Source organism: Fringilla coelebs (genome assembly GCF_963513975.1).
Source record: "Fringilla coelebs genome assembly, chromosome: 2".
Classification (NCBI taxonomy): domain Eukaryota; kingdom Metazoa; phylum Chordata; class Aves; order Passeriformes; family Fringillidae; genus Fringilla; species Fringilla coelebs.
The window spans coordinates 94,707,314-94,720,462 of NC_140029.1; the positions used below are offsets into that span (position 1 = coordinate 94,707,314).

General features: G+C 42.5%; 1 protein-coding gene across 4 annotated transcripts in view; it reads left to right on the forward strand.

The window, feature by feature from the left end:
• Positions 1–13,149, forward strand: part of ZBTB20 (zinc finger and BTB domain containing 20) — a 473,573-nt gene that overhangs the window by 285,298 nt on the left and 175,126 nt on the right. Inside the window, exon 1 of one of the 4 annotated variants that reach the window (XM_084225374.1) lies at positions 2,561–2,689. The exons of the other annotated variants lie outside the window; for them this stretch is intronic. The gene's annotated coding sequence lies outside the window, so the exon portion shown is untranslated. Of the gene's footprint in view, positions 1–2,560; positions 2,690–13,149 lie in introns of those variants that run through there. 4 annotated transcript variants of the gene reach the window in all.

The window sequence follows — 13,149 nt, forward strand, 5'->3', positions numbered from 1 at the left end:
CTATTTTTCTGTTGAGCTCTGTCTCCATTCTCATGGAAACCAACCACTGATTGACAGTAATGCTGTGAACTTCCCCTTATTAGCTAATGCTGACTTTTCTTGAAAATAGGAGCTGAGTGTAGCATTATGGAATATTCATGGAACAAAATTCCAGAGAGAGAGGTCTCAGGGTCAGGAGGAGGGAGGGAATGAGAGACACATGCCAGATTGCCTGTAGAGAGTCCAAGCATGTGTTTTTGTTTGTAGCAATGATGCACATGCCTTTTGCGGGTGCAATTATTGCTTTTGCCTTTGAAAGTTTTACCATAAATCTGTTTCTCAATCTCCATTCATTTGTGACCCAAATTAACCTCTTCTCTATACAGTTCTGTTACTTAACCGCAGTTCCACTTGGGAATATCCATGCACCACCCATGCTCCAGGTGTTCTCCCCTGGATTTTAGAGATTGCTCTGAATTCAAATCTGTTTCTGATCAGGTTTAATCTGTTAGTCTTTCTGTCTTTTCATGATCTTCATGCACTGGATTTTATCCCTCACTGAGTCATTGCAATGAACAACACCACATGAGTGAAAAAATAATTTGCCCTTTATTTTTGGTCTCTGCCTACCATGCAGCTTTAAGCAAAGGCATATGATCTGTAAGCAGATGAAAACCGAGACCTAAAGTATTTGAATATCCATTTAACATATCGTGACACTTTCCTTTTAATCTATCAAATGCTTAAAAATCTGAATTCTCTTGTTCTAGCAATAAGCTTGTCTTATTTGAGTGACACTTCAGGTCTAATGAAGCTGACTGCAGGTGACTCACAGCTAACTGTGCAACAGATGTGGGGTGAAAGCTTTTAGCAGCCATGCACTTCCAAGTGGGAATTCCCTGCCTGTAGTATTTGTGACATTGATACTGTGCTATTTTCCCGTGTCAGACTCAGGCTTTGTTGTGGACCTGACAGGTTCAAAGTCACAGAAGCTTCTTCTTGTCATAGAGTGTTTCAGAGAGAAGGCATTTAATAGTGTATTACCATTTGTTAGTTTTATTTAGGAAATGAAGAAAAAATTGCATCTCAGTATTCGTGTACTCCTGGGGAGCTTTCAGCCCTCAGAGAATTTCCTAACCTTGCCCTCGTCCATAGGCTGAGGTGCTGACAAACGTGCTGCAGCTTACCAGGGGAAGAGATTGATGTTCAGTTCAACTGCCATATCTGGAAGAACAGAATATGTTTGAAATCTTGTTAAAGTTACCACAAAAAAAGCTAAGTATCAGGATATAGATTCTTATCATATTGTGCGCACAGTCAGGAACTTTCCATCACCTTGTCTTCTGGAAAGAGAAGCTTTCAATAGCTCAGGAGCTTTTTTTGGGAGACACAGCCTGCTGCCTGCGGGTCTCCCCAGATGCGTTGGGGAAGCTTCTCCTTTGGTGTGTCCTGCAATTTGCAGGACTGATGCTGGGAGAGAAAGGGCCGTGCGACAGCTCACAAACGTGAGCCCTGAGGTGCTGGGGAGGTCAGGGAGGGGCAGAGGGGCTGGCACAGTTTCCTGGTTTCTGGTGGGCTTCTCAAAGTGGTTTGAAGTAATTGTAGCCTGGATCAGTTCTGTCACAGCTGAGTGGTAGACTTCATCCCATGTGGGATGCAACCAACTAAATGGGGTTGGTCACTTGGGGTAGCTGTTGAGTGTGGATGCCCCCTGTCCTAAAGGGACTATGAGCTTAGTGGATTCCAGCCAAGAGCTCTCTGCAATACTATTTGTCATGAAAGCCATACTTTTCAGCCACAGGTGTGTATCTGGGCCCCTCAGAAGTAATTTAAATGCATATATAGGTACTTTTATTTTATTTTATATAGGGCAAAGTAGCCTGAAGCCTGTTTATTAGTTAATAACCCCCTCCAGGTTACCGTCTCTAATCTTGTAATGAAATTGAGTTAATAAATCCAAGATATTATTAAATAAAGTAAGTATTTAATATTGCTTGTCCTCTTTGAATCCAAGTTGCAATACAACAGAATTTCATTTTATAAATAACACCTTTCGTGCTAGCACCACAGGGCATGATTCAAAAGAATCTAAATAGAACATGAATGCTGTAATCAAATGCAGACCCCAGGAAGGCAGATTAAAAAGGCATGTTGCTGGTTAGCACAGCAGACAGGGTAAGTATAGCAGGTCACAGCAGAAAAGCTAGTTACAAAAACAAGGGCACAATCAAATGAAAATTGTTTGCTTGCCCACTCCAAACCGTGACTGACTGCTTCTGTGTCCATGACCTATTTTTTTTTAAATAAAGGAAGACTTTGAGAGGTTGTTACATTTTAATTGCTTTGTACTAAACAAGAAAACAACAACAAAAAAATTTCTCAACTCTGTGTTTGCATGAGGAGGACAGCAGGAGAATATCTATTTATAGGTAGAGACACTACAGCTGGAAAAGACTTTTCCACTAGGTTTATTTCATCTCTGTTTATCTCATCTGTTAGCACCCACTGCCAAAGGCTGTGTGTCTCCTGCTATATAGAGGAACAGAGAGCAGAGGGAAAAGCTGCAGGGCGCTGCCATGAAGCTTGCCTTGCAGAGAAGAGCAACACTTGCATCCTGCAAGTGTTCAGTGCTGAGGCAGAAGCGGCAGGAGCAAAGCAGACGGGTCTCCAAAGCCCATGAAGCCCAGGATCCAGAGGCAGCCCTGTCCTGGTACCATCCCCCTGCAGCACTGCCTGGCCACTGGCACGGGCCTGGCTATCCTGGACACGCTGTCTTCCTGTCTGTCTTCCTTGAGGGTGTCACAGAGGTGGAGCAGAGGTTAATGGAGCAAAAAGAAGAATTAACCTTCATGTGCTTATCTGCAGCTGCTCCCAAGGTTTGGTTGTAGCATGGACTTTCTCTAGGAGAGCTTTAGCTCGTGGAGGGATGCATGGAGGGGAGGAAAGAAAAGTCAGGGTCTCCAAGCACTCTTCTTCCTCTGCTGGGATGCTTCTCTCTTTATTGCTGAGATGGGAAAAGCATCACCCTTTTTGAGGCTTGTCCTCTCTATACTGACACAAGGCAGGCAGAGAAACCTTTAGGGGTTATTGAGTTTATCCCTGTATTCTCTGTGTGTGCATATGTACAATTGCTGCAAAACACATTTGGTCTTCTAGTTCAAGGACTAACAGCCAAGACAGGGGCAAGGAATAAAAACTCTGGTCATTTTATTTATATGTATGTGTGCATGTACAGATGGACATCCACAAATGTATGCATTTACATTTGTGTGCATAACGTGGTTGCAAATATTAAAAAAAAATTATATAGAAGCTTGTGTTATAACTAGGTGCCACCTCCAAGATTCCCAGTTTTTTCCATATAGGAAATATGGAAATTCCCAAGAAAAAAGAAAGTCAGTACAGTTAGCTCACTGAGCTACTTAAAGATTAAAGTGTTCTGATAGGCAGTCTATTAATTTACTTTAACAGGTAGAATCAAACCAGCCTAATGCAAATAATGAGTCACAAAAACTAGTCTGTAAACAGTATAGTAAAAAGAAAAGAAAAAAAAATTAAAATTAACCTTCCAGAGTGGTCTGCTGTACTCAAGGTAAATGAAATATTTAGTGGTGGCAGCAGCAAAAAATGAAATATGAGATCTTGCATCCCAAGTTATTAGTGACCTGTTAAAAGACAGGCTGAAAAGTGCCTTTACCAAATTAAAACTTTGAAAAAGGGCACAAATGGGAAATGTCAAAATAAAAAATCTGAGGAAAATGATTGTCCTCCTGGCTCTTATTATTTTGCAGTTCTGAGGCTGTGGCCACTGTTAATGCTAGTGAAGCAAGAATGGCACAATTCAGTCTCCTGAAGTCTGTAATGGAAACAGTCTACACTGACAGGCAGACAGTTGGAATTTGCTGAGATTTTGATTACAATTGCGTGATCTGTTCACTGCATGTGTTTTTTTGTTTAGTCTAATTTTCAGAAACTTCATGGGATTTTTTTTTTTAATAGAAGATTTCATTTGGTTCTCTGTTCCCTGTGTTTACAGTACAGCCATCCTTAATGCTTAATGATACTAAATATTAAGAATGCCAGAGTGCTTAATTTAATGTCTGCTATTGATCTCTAGGCTGTTTAGCAAATGCCTTACTAAACACAGAGGGCCATGTAGTGCCCCCACTTCCATCTATGCAAATCTCCTAAAGTACTGGGAACCTAAGGTCAGTTGATCAGCCTCCTAATTGTGTTTCCTGCTTAAAAATGTTAAAGGTTTTCCTCATCACAGACAGGAATTATTATTTCAAATTCTGTTCCATTATTCTTTGTGTGCCTCTCTGCTCACTGAGCACTCAGCTCTCTGGACACCTCTCACTAATAAGGTTTTACTTGCAAGAGTTCACATTTGTCTCAGTTTTCTTCAGAATTTCTGGCAATGCTGGTAAACATAAAGGTAGTGAGGGAAGTGAATGCTGAGCTGATTTGTAAATTTCTTAGTGAGGTCAGATTAGCTGACAGCTTCTCTCTGTCACCCAGCACCCTTCCAGGGTAAGGACCTCTTTGGTACCAGCTCATACGAGCTGGATGGTCAGATTGACAATTTGCCAATTAATGTGGCGAGATCAACGAGACTCCCGTTCTTCCCACAGCTCTCCTGGTGCTGTGTCACTGGTGTCACTTCTACTGCTCTGTCTCAAGAAATCTCTTGGAAATTCCTCCTTCTTTTATTTTATTGAGATCACCGTGGTATTGTAGAGCTATAAATGCTTTAACAGTCTCTTTTCCTAAAGATCTGAGCCTGAAGAAGCTGTGATTTACTATAAATTTTGCATTAAAGCTCTTGGGTTTTATTTTCAGCCATACTTCAACCTTAAGCTTTCTTTGCCTTTCCCACCTGCATTGTAGACTGACTGTTGCCAGCAAGAATGCACAGATGTAAAACTAATTAGTTCAAAAAACATGTTTTCATTTGTGTCTTGTGAATACAGTAGTCCTCAAGAATTCAACAGATTAGGAATTTTTTGAGGCTTGAATTTTGGCGTGGCGCTACGTTCTTCCAGCACTGCATCTCTGTCTCAAATGGTGAAGTACCCTAGAACAGAAGCGCAGCTTGAGATTGCCAAGCCATTTTCAGTTATCTCTTTTGTCTCACTTCTCCTCTCAAGTAGGTTCTCACCTGCTGTACTCTGTTTTTCCAGTCATGACCCAAATCCCAGCACTACCAAGCACCTCAGTTCCCATCAGCAATCTCTGATCTTTTTCTGAGGCAGGTTTAATAAGCTTGCTAATAATGACTTGTAGCATACCGGTTTCTCGTAGACTCGGGCCATCCCCCATTCTAGGTCTCCAAATGTGCTTGATAAATTATTTGAATTACTCTTTCAATTGCCATCTGTAGTTCCTCATAAAGAGACTGCTATTTGCCGTGCGTTGTGCCAAATCACGCAATAGTTTTTTGCAAAGCCAGGGACTGTACTGAAATCTCCAAACTCGTGTCACTTGTGAGCTGCAGTACAACAGCAAGTTATCTTTAAGTAGCTTACAGTTGCAGTCTTGTGAGATGAGAATGAAGACCTTGGAACTCTGACCTGTAAAGCTCAAAGATTATGGGGAGGTACGAGAGAAGAGAATTTCAATGTTCCTCAAGTTTTTTAATACATATATAAAATTATTCTTATAAATATGAATCATAAAATGAATAAAATGTCAGTGTTATGCATAGATAAATATAGAAACATATGCATACAGATCTACACTCACACATACATATGTTGTGACCTTCTCCTCCTTCCCCTTGCCTTGAACTTCCTCCTTGAATGTGTCCTAATGCTGGAGTGACGATCATCAGATCTAAAGAAATTTAGTGCTGTGTGAAACCTTGGAATAGTGACGTCTGTTGAATGTGGACAGTTTTGTTTGTCAACTGGGAAATCGCATGAACTTCCCAATTTTTTTTTTCATTGCCCTCCTCCTCCCCACCCAAGGGAGGGTAGCTTCAGGAGAAATGGCTGCTTTCTTGCTTTCTGGTGTGGTGTAAAGTTTTCCGTCGAGAGACAATAATGTACATTCCTCTGGCAGGACGGGATGGATTTTTTTGTTTCTCTTGCTGTTGTTTATTTATAAGACATTTCCTCTTGCTTAGTGGAAGTTTGATCGTAAGAGGCTCCAGTGATTTTCCTTCCCACCTCTCCCCTCCCTAATTTCTCTGCCTCGGCACTCGCTCTGGAACAGAGCGAACTCAAAAAGCCCATCGGCGCAGGGCTCGCTTCGCAGCCAAGCCCTGCCACTCTCCAGAGACTGTGAGGTGATTCTCCTTCGTCACTGCTTGGACCAGGAACCACAGCCCTGGTGAGTGGTGAGCTCCCAGAATTTGATGTGTCAAGCCTTCTATTCTCGGGGCCGCTGCGGCGAAGCAGGAAATAAAGGTTGTTTTTTTTTTTTTTGTTGGTTTTTTGTTGGTTTTCTTTTTTTTTTTTTTTTGTGTTTTCCCTTTTTTTTTTTTTTTTTTTTTTTTTTTTGATACGAAAACAGAACCAGCGACAGGCGCAGAAGGAATGCGGAGCTCGGAGCGCAGCGGACGCCGAGCCGGGCGCGGGGAGCTGGCGGAGCAGGGGCTGCGCCGCCCCGGTGTCCCCCGGCCACCAGCGGGGGTCGGGGCGGGCAGCGCGGCCGGGCTGAGCGGGGGGCGGTCCGGCCGGGGCCGCGGGGCGGGGGAGCGGGGGCGGGGGGGAATGTTAATCCTTCGCTTGGAGTTTCTGTCTGGCAAGTTTTCATGCCTCTGTGTTCTGAGCATTTACATTATGCTCTGAATACCTGATTGCCCGGCCAAGCAGAAAAGAAACTCTACAGTGGATGCATAGTAAAAGAAAATGCTTCCGTGGAAGCCACCTCTGGGAATAGGAAGAACTAGTTGGTTTATAGGCTGCTGGTCCATTTGCGGGAGCGGGAAAGGTTGGATTTTTTTTTTTTTTCCCCTCTTTTTTAACTCTCTCGCTTCCCTTCTGTTCTCTTTGTGTCGGTACGGGGAACTGGGAATCAGGAAAGCAAATGTACTTTTGTAGAACTTCATATACGAAATCTTCAATGCCAAAGAACTGAGTCTCTCAGCCAACATCAAGGTACTTGGAATTATTTTCAGCTGTTGGATAGGGAAGATAAGGCTTAGAAAGCTGCAGTGATTTGCTCACGGCTGCATGGGAAAGGCAGCAAAAAAAAAAAAAAAAAAATAGGATGAGCACCTCTAGCTCCAGGCCCAGATTGTCTCCTTTTGTCCTCTCCTGCCCTGCTGAACATATCACTTCTGCTAATATTTTTCTGCTGTAATGCTTAAGAAGGCCCGGGCAATGCGTGGGCTGTTCCATTCATCCCTCATCATCTTCCATATTATCTGACTTGAAGAAATGAATCATTTCTTGACTAACATTTTCTACTTCTAACAAAGTAGGCATATAAGAAACAGAGGGTAGCAGTCAAAATATTTGTATTTTGAGTTATTATCCTGTTCTTTGAAACATGTCCCTGGCAAAAGACCAAGATCTTCAATGGAATCAACATATCTCACGCAGGGTATAAACTAGGCAGCATTCTTCTCACCCTTGTCTTGCTTTTGGGTAGCATTTCTTCAGCAGGTGTTTCAACAAGCTTGTCTCCGTGATACCCAGGGAGCCAGCCCTCTTTGACTGCTGCTGGTCCCCTGTGACATACAGAGAACTCCAGTGACCTTTTCCCTGGTTTCATGCCCATTCTAAGTCCTAAGAACTCTACACAGAGGCTGGTGGTGAGCAGTCCTCCGCTGGGGTTGTCAGAAGCTTTGACACTGACTTCAGAACTGAGCTCAGTGTCAAGTCACGTCCAGCCCATATTAAGGTACTTGCTAATTCTTATAACCAGTAAGTAATGTAGGATTTGGTGGCTTTACTCCCTGGCAATTTTTTGCAAATGTTTTTATTGGTTTCGATCCATGTGGGGTTGTCAGTCCCTTCCCTTGCTTCAGTTTCAGCCTCAAGTTTTACTAAAACTTGAGTTTTACTGAAAACTTCAAGTGGAAGACAGACAGAACCTCGGAGTTCCATGTGGTTTTGCATTAGAACCGTAAAGAACTGAGAACTCCTCTTTCTTCATGTACAAACCCCCAGGTTGACTGCAGACGATTTTCAGTGCTGAGCAGCAAGGGTTAGCTGTTTCTGTTCATTCCCTGGTGCTGCAGACCTCTCTCTGAACTTAAACTAAATCACCAGCTCTCAACAAAACCCGCAATTAAGTTGGCTGATCCCTTCAGTAAAGAGTATTACATACACATAGAAATAACCTTTACATACATCAAAGCCTCAATCCAAATGGTCCCAGCTTTTGACTAAATTGATGTTAAGATCCAAACTTGGCTGTTGCATCACCTTTCTGCAGTGTACTCAAAGCAGCTGACAGATCAGAACATCCCAAACTTTCAGGCAGTTCACATCACAGATAGAAACATAATGGATTTTTTTTCTCTTCTCTGAATGGGCTATACTGAACGCCCACACACACTTTTGGGTCTGATCTTTGAAGCTTATCTCTGATTTACTTTCTCCCTCCAGGCAGTGTAAGTCTGAAAGACATAAGTACTTCTGAAATGGAAAGTTCTCAAAGCACAGTGCTAAATGTCTGAAACTTCAAACTTCTGCCTGTATAACACTTGTTCTCTGGATATACTGAAGTCAAGGGCTGTCACTCTGGCATCTTTCACCAAGAAGGAAAAAACAATGTTTAATCTCTTTTTTTAAGAGTCTCTGTGTTGCTCCAAATGTCTCCATGTTTAAATTATTTCATTAATTTATTTATTCTCCAAATCTCTCTGGTAGAAAAGGAACTTGTTTTTGCTGGTATTTATTTATAGCGATGTGGAAAAATTCATCAGTCTTTCTTATTATGGTATAAGCTGCTTATTGACGGTAGGCCAAGGTTATAATGGTTTGTCTATGGTCTAAAATCATTAGGGTGAAAATCTGCAATTTCAAATCATATTCTAACCGTCTGTTTAAACACTTTAGCATGGCAAGATGATAAATTGTCTCATTAGTAGTAGCTCCTTTATCTACTGCGTAATATTTTATCATAGTTGCTTTTTAAAAAGCAAAAATTAATACTTAAGGTCATTCTTTTATACATTCACTGTTTGCTTCTAGCAGTAGCCATTTTAGTTACAGCATCCCTTCCAACTAGTAATCTCAAAGTGCTCTGCATGCACTGCCAAGTTAAACCTCTCTCTTTTACCCATAGATAAAGTGGGAAAGTTATCTTCCTTGGCCTGATGCAAGCAAGGAGAAAATGGTATTCTTTCCCTCATGTTCAAACCACCAGTTTATGCTTTTGGGGAAGAGAATATATATTTATGTAGTAGAAGAAAACTACTGTTCTCTGCACAACAATGGTTTGACGTGATCTGCTTGTTGTTCTGTGAGTGTTAACTGCATCAGACAAGAACAAAGCACAGAAAAAGATGTAATGATGAAGGCAGGCAGATTCATAGGTACTGGGATGCTTCAGAAGTACAAGAATTTAAGCAGTATCCAGAGACAATTTTTGCAATAAAAGTACATAAAAGCAACTGCCTTGTTTTGAGTACATTTCCTGTTTTAAGGTATTCTCAATGTAAGCCTCTCTTTTCCAAAAGTTGAGCAACAGCTTGTTTTCCTGGGTAACAGCATTGAAACAGCACTCATTTGCCTTCCTGTAATTCAGAAAAGAAAGTGAAACTTGATTTTGAATTAAGGTGTATGATGAGGAAAGTTAGGAAACTAAAAGAGATTACAAGTGACTGAGGTAAAGCAGCCACTAACCACAGATATCTAATTATCAGCTGCAATCAGTCCTCACCTCAAGGATAAAGAAGTAGCAAGGTTTATGAATGGTAAGATGAAGGGGTGTTCTTCCTCTCCTGGGCTGAGAAGGGGAATGTAGGGGTAACATAATGAGAATGGAGAGAAATGGAAAAGGCTTTAGGAGACTTGAATCTGTATTCCAGCTGCATCATTATGATCTTTACCTCTGTCTATTTCTCACTTACCCATCTGAAAAGTGGAATTTTTTTCCCCGCCCTCACAGGACTACTGATCAGGTTTAGCCAGGCTCAGGCATGCTTAAAAAATGTGCCTGTAAATACAGCATGTAGATCCCCCCCATTGCTGCAATGCTTGTTTTTTCATCTTTGCAAGCTTCAAGTTCCTGGAACCAAGGCAAGTTCCAGAGCTAGCATGGGTCTGTGCTGCTGGCAAAACAAAGCAGGTGCAAATTACGGTGGAAATGAAATAGCTGGTGCTTGGAGGCGGTGGAGTGCCCAGTTCACCTCAGGGTATGTGTCTGCGTTCACAAAACACGGCTATCACGCATACCCTGATTCATTAGAAGTGTTATCCGGCAAACAAGAAGCCTAATCATATTTTAGTGGGAACATTCTTATGATAAACTCAGCTTTAGTGAAACTCTGTGTACAGTGCAATTTCTTCTGGCCGTGTATATTACACAGTGAAGAAAAGCTACCCCGCTGCGTATCAGAAGGCTGTAATTTCATTTAGGGGTTCTATTGACATCATAAACTGCAAGAGCAGAGCTCAAGTGGCTATTTAAGTCATAGGAACTTCAGAGGGAAATTACTGCCTGGCAGCAACTGGCCCTCCCTACACGGGCCCCCATGAACGCACTTCATGTTTTCATCCCTCTGCCTATAAATAATAAATCTCTTCAGTGGCTCCACAAGAGAGCATTTCCAAAATACTGGCGTTATCTGCCACCCTCCCTGTCAGCGGCGCGTTCCCGGCAGGCCGGGGAAGGAGAGGGAGCCCCAGGCAAGGTGGGAGGGAGATGCCCGGGGATGGCCGCTGCTCCGCTCCGCTCCGCTCCGCTCCGGAGGCGCCCGCCGGCCGCCAGCAGCGAGCGCGGAGCGCAGCCGTGCCCCTGCCCGGGCTGTTTGTTGCCATCATAGCTGACATAGCTGACCTTTCCCGCTCCTGAGCTGTAGATATGCACCCTGGCGCGTGTGAAGATAAATGCTCTGTGCCACCTGCGATCCACAAGGCTACAGCACACCTCCTGTTGGCTGCCCGCCTCGCTGGAATCGCCGCCTGCGGCCCCGGGGCAGCGCCGCTGCTGGGGGAGCGGGGCAGGAGAGGGGATGGGTGAGAGGAGAGGGCTCGGCACTGCCCCGCGTCTGTGCCCCGCAGAGCAGGGCTGACCTTCCCCGTGGTGGGACCTGCTGCACCTGAGTGGGGAAAAAGAAAATCCACCTTTTTTATTTTAGCATTTAAATAACGCGCAGACAGCAGTCGCGTTGTTAGAAGTTCTTGTATTTCATCCATATAGACTTATTTCAAGTAAAGAGTGAAGTCGGGGAGCATTTGCTTTTTATCAGGAAAGAAAGGTTAAGCATTCATTAGAGCTTGTCAAGAAACCTCACATTTAAGCCAGGCACTGGAAAAAACATTCAGTAGGACAATAGATAAGTTTTGTGCGCCATAGATACGCAGCATAGGCATTTTAGTTTGTCTGTCTGAAAACCAATGCATCTCAAGTTCATGTAAATGTTTAATTTCCCTTATCCTCATCTTTTTTTCCCAGATAGTAGGAAAGAGCTATTTTTGTACCCAATATTTTCAAGACCTTGGGGTACTAGATAGGTGTTAAATGACCAGTGGGAACAGAATTTCTATTTATGTATTTTCTCTGAACTGGTTTGTCCCTTCTTACGTTTCATTTAACAGAATGATGGTTTACAATGTGAAATTTTAAAAAGTGTTCAGTTATAATATTAATATCTCCATTCTTTATAAAGGAATCTTCATTTTGAACCTAGCTTTTTTCCCTGGAAAAGCAATTATATCATTACCTCCACTTCTTAAATGTCACCATCTTCTGATTCCTGAGACCATTGTACAGCTTAAGGGAAACAGGAGCTTTGAAATTAAATAAACAAGGTTTATATAGTTATCAGACATGGCAGTCTGCAGGAGCTCTGGAGGTAAGCTGTTCACACTTGCATTTCATCTGATTTTGAGCACTAGTGAGTCTGGATAGGCAGTTATCCTGGAGAATATGCTTTTAGTGTTCTCCATGAGTCTGCAAAAGCAGCTTACACATATGCACACATTGCAAACAAAAGTGAATTTTGAGCTCCATGTTGCTGGCTCTGGGGGTAGGGTTGCAGGTATCGGTAGCATCTGTGCTCTTTCTGCTGCTGTCCTGAGAAGCTCGAGCCAAGTCTTTTTGCGCCATTCCTCACCCCCTTCTCTTTGCTTTTGGGACTTCTGAAACTTGTTATGACTGAAGTTACTATGCTGGCTGTGTGCATGCTCCAAGAAAGAAAAAAAAATGAAGTCCACAAACTGTGGATAACAGCAGATCCCACAGTACAGTGAAATCAAAATAGGAGGTTGTATGCCAAGACACAAAGTTCTCATGGTCCTTATCTCTGTATGAAATAACTGGAAGTGGTTACAGTTTCCTTCATTTAGTATAACTGAACGTATTGAGGGCTGCGTATCTTCAGTGAGATATTAACTGCCTGATGGCATGCATCCTAATTTCAGGATGTGATGTCCTGGCATGAAGATAGAGTAGCCTATTGTCCCACTGAGTCTTCAGTGCCTGAAATCTAAAGCTATGTTACTGTGTTGGTGTCTGTCCAACAAAGATGTGTGTTCTACTTGTACCATGTGGAAAAATGAATAAAATATCTAAAGTTAAAAAACAATTCATAAACACCATATGCACATACATACTGCATGCACAACTTCTCTTTGAAAATATTACAATGGGACACCCTTCCAGATTCTGGTTGTAAAAGACTGTAACAATTTCTTCTACAGGTTTTTAGACAAAAAATACTGCAACAGTCTGTTTTCCTTCAAATCAACAAAAGTATAGTAGAAGAGAAACTGTTCTTTAAAATGAAATATCGATCTGTCTCTCTAACATACAGTTCTTCTAAAGCTGCCACCCTCTTAACTTGTAGGTGCCAAAAACTAATTCACACTTGGGGATACTGAGGCAGAAATTGGTGAGGTGACTAATCTAACACTGTGTCCTCATGGAGCCCATCTGGCTCTGAGTTGCCTGCCATAGCTGCTGTGATTAACTCTCCAGAAGGGCTGCTGTAGCCTGTGTGTGATGTGTGAGTGGAGGGCCCTGCAGGTCCCCAGTAATGTTGTGGGT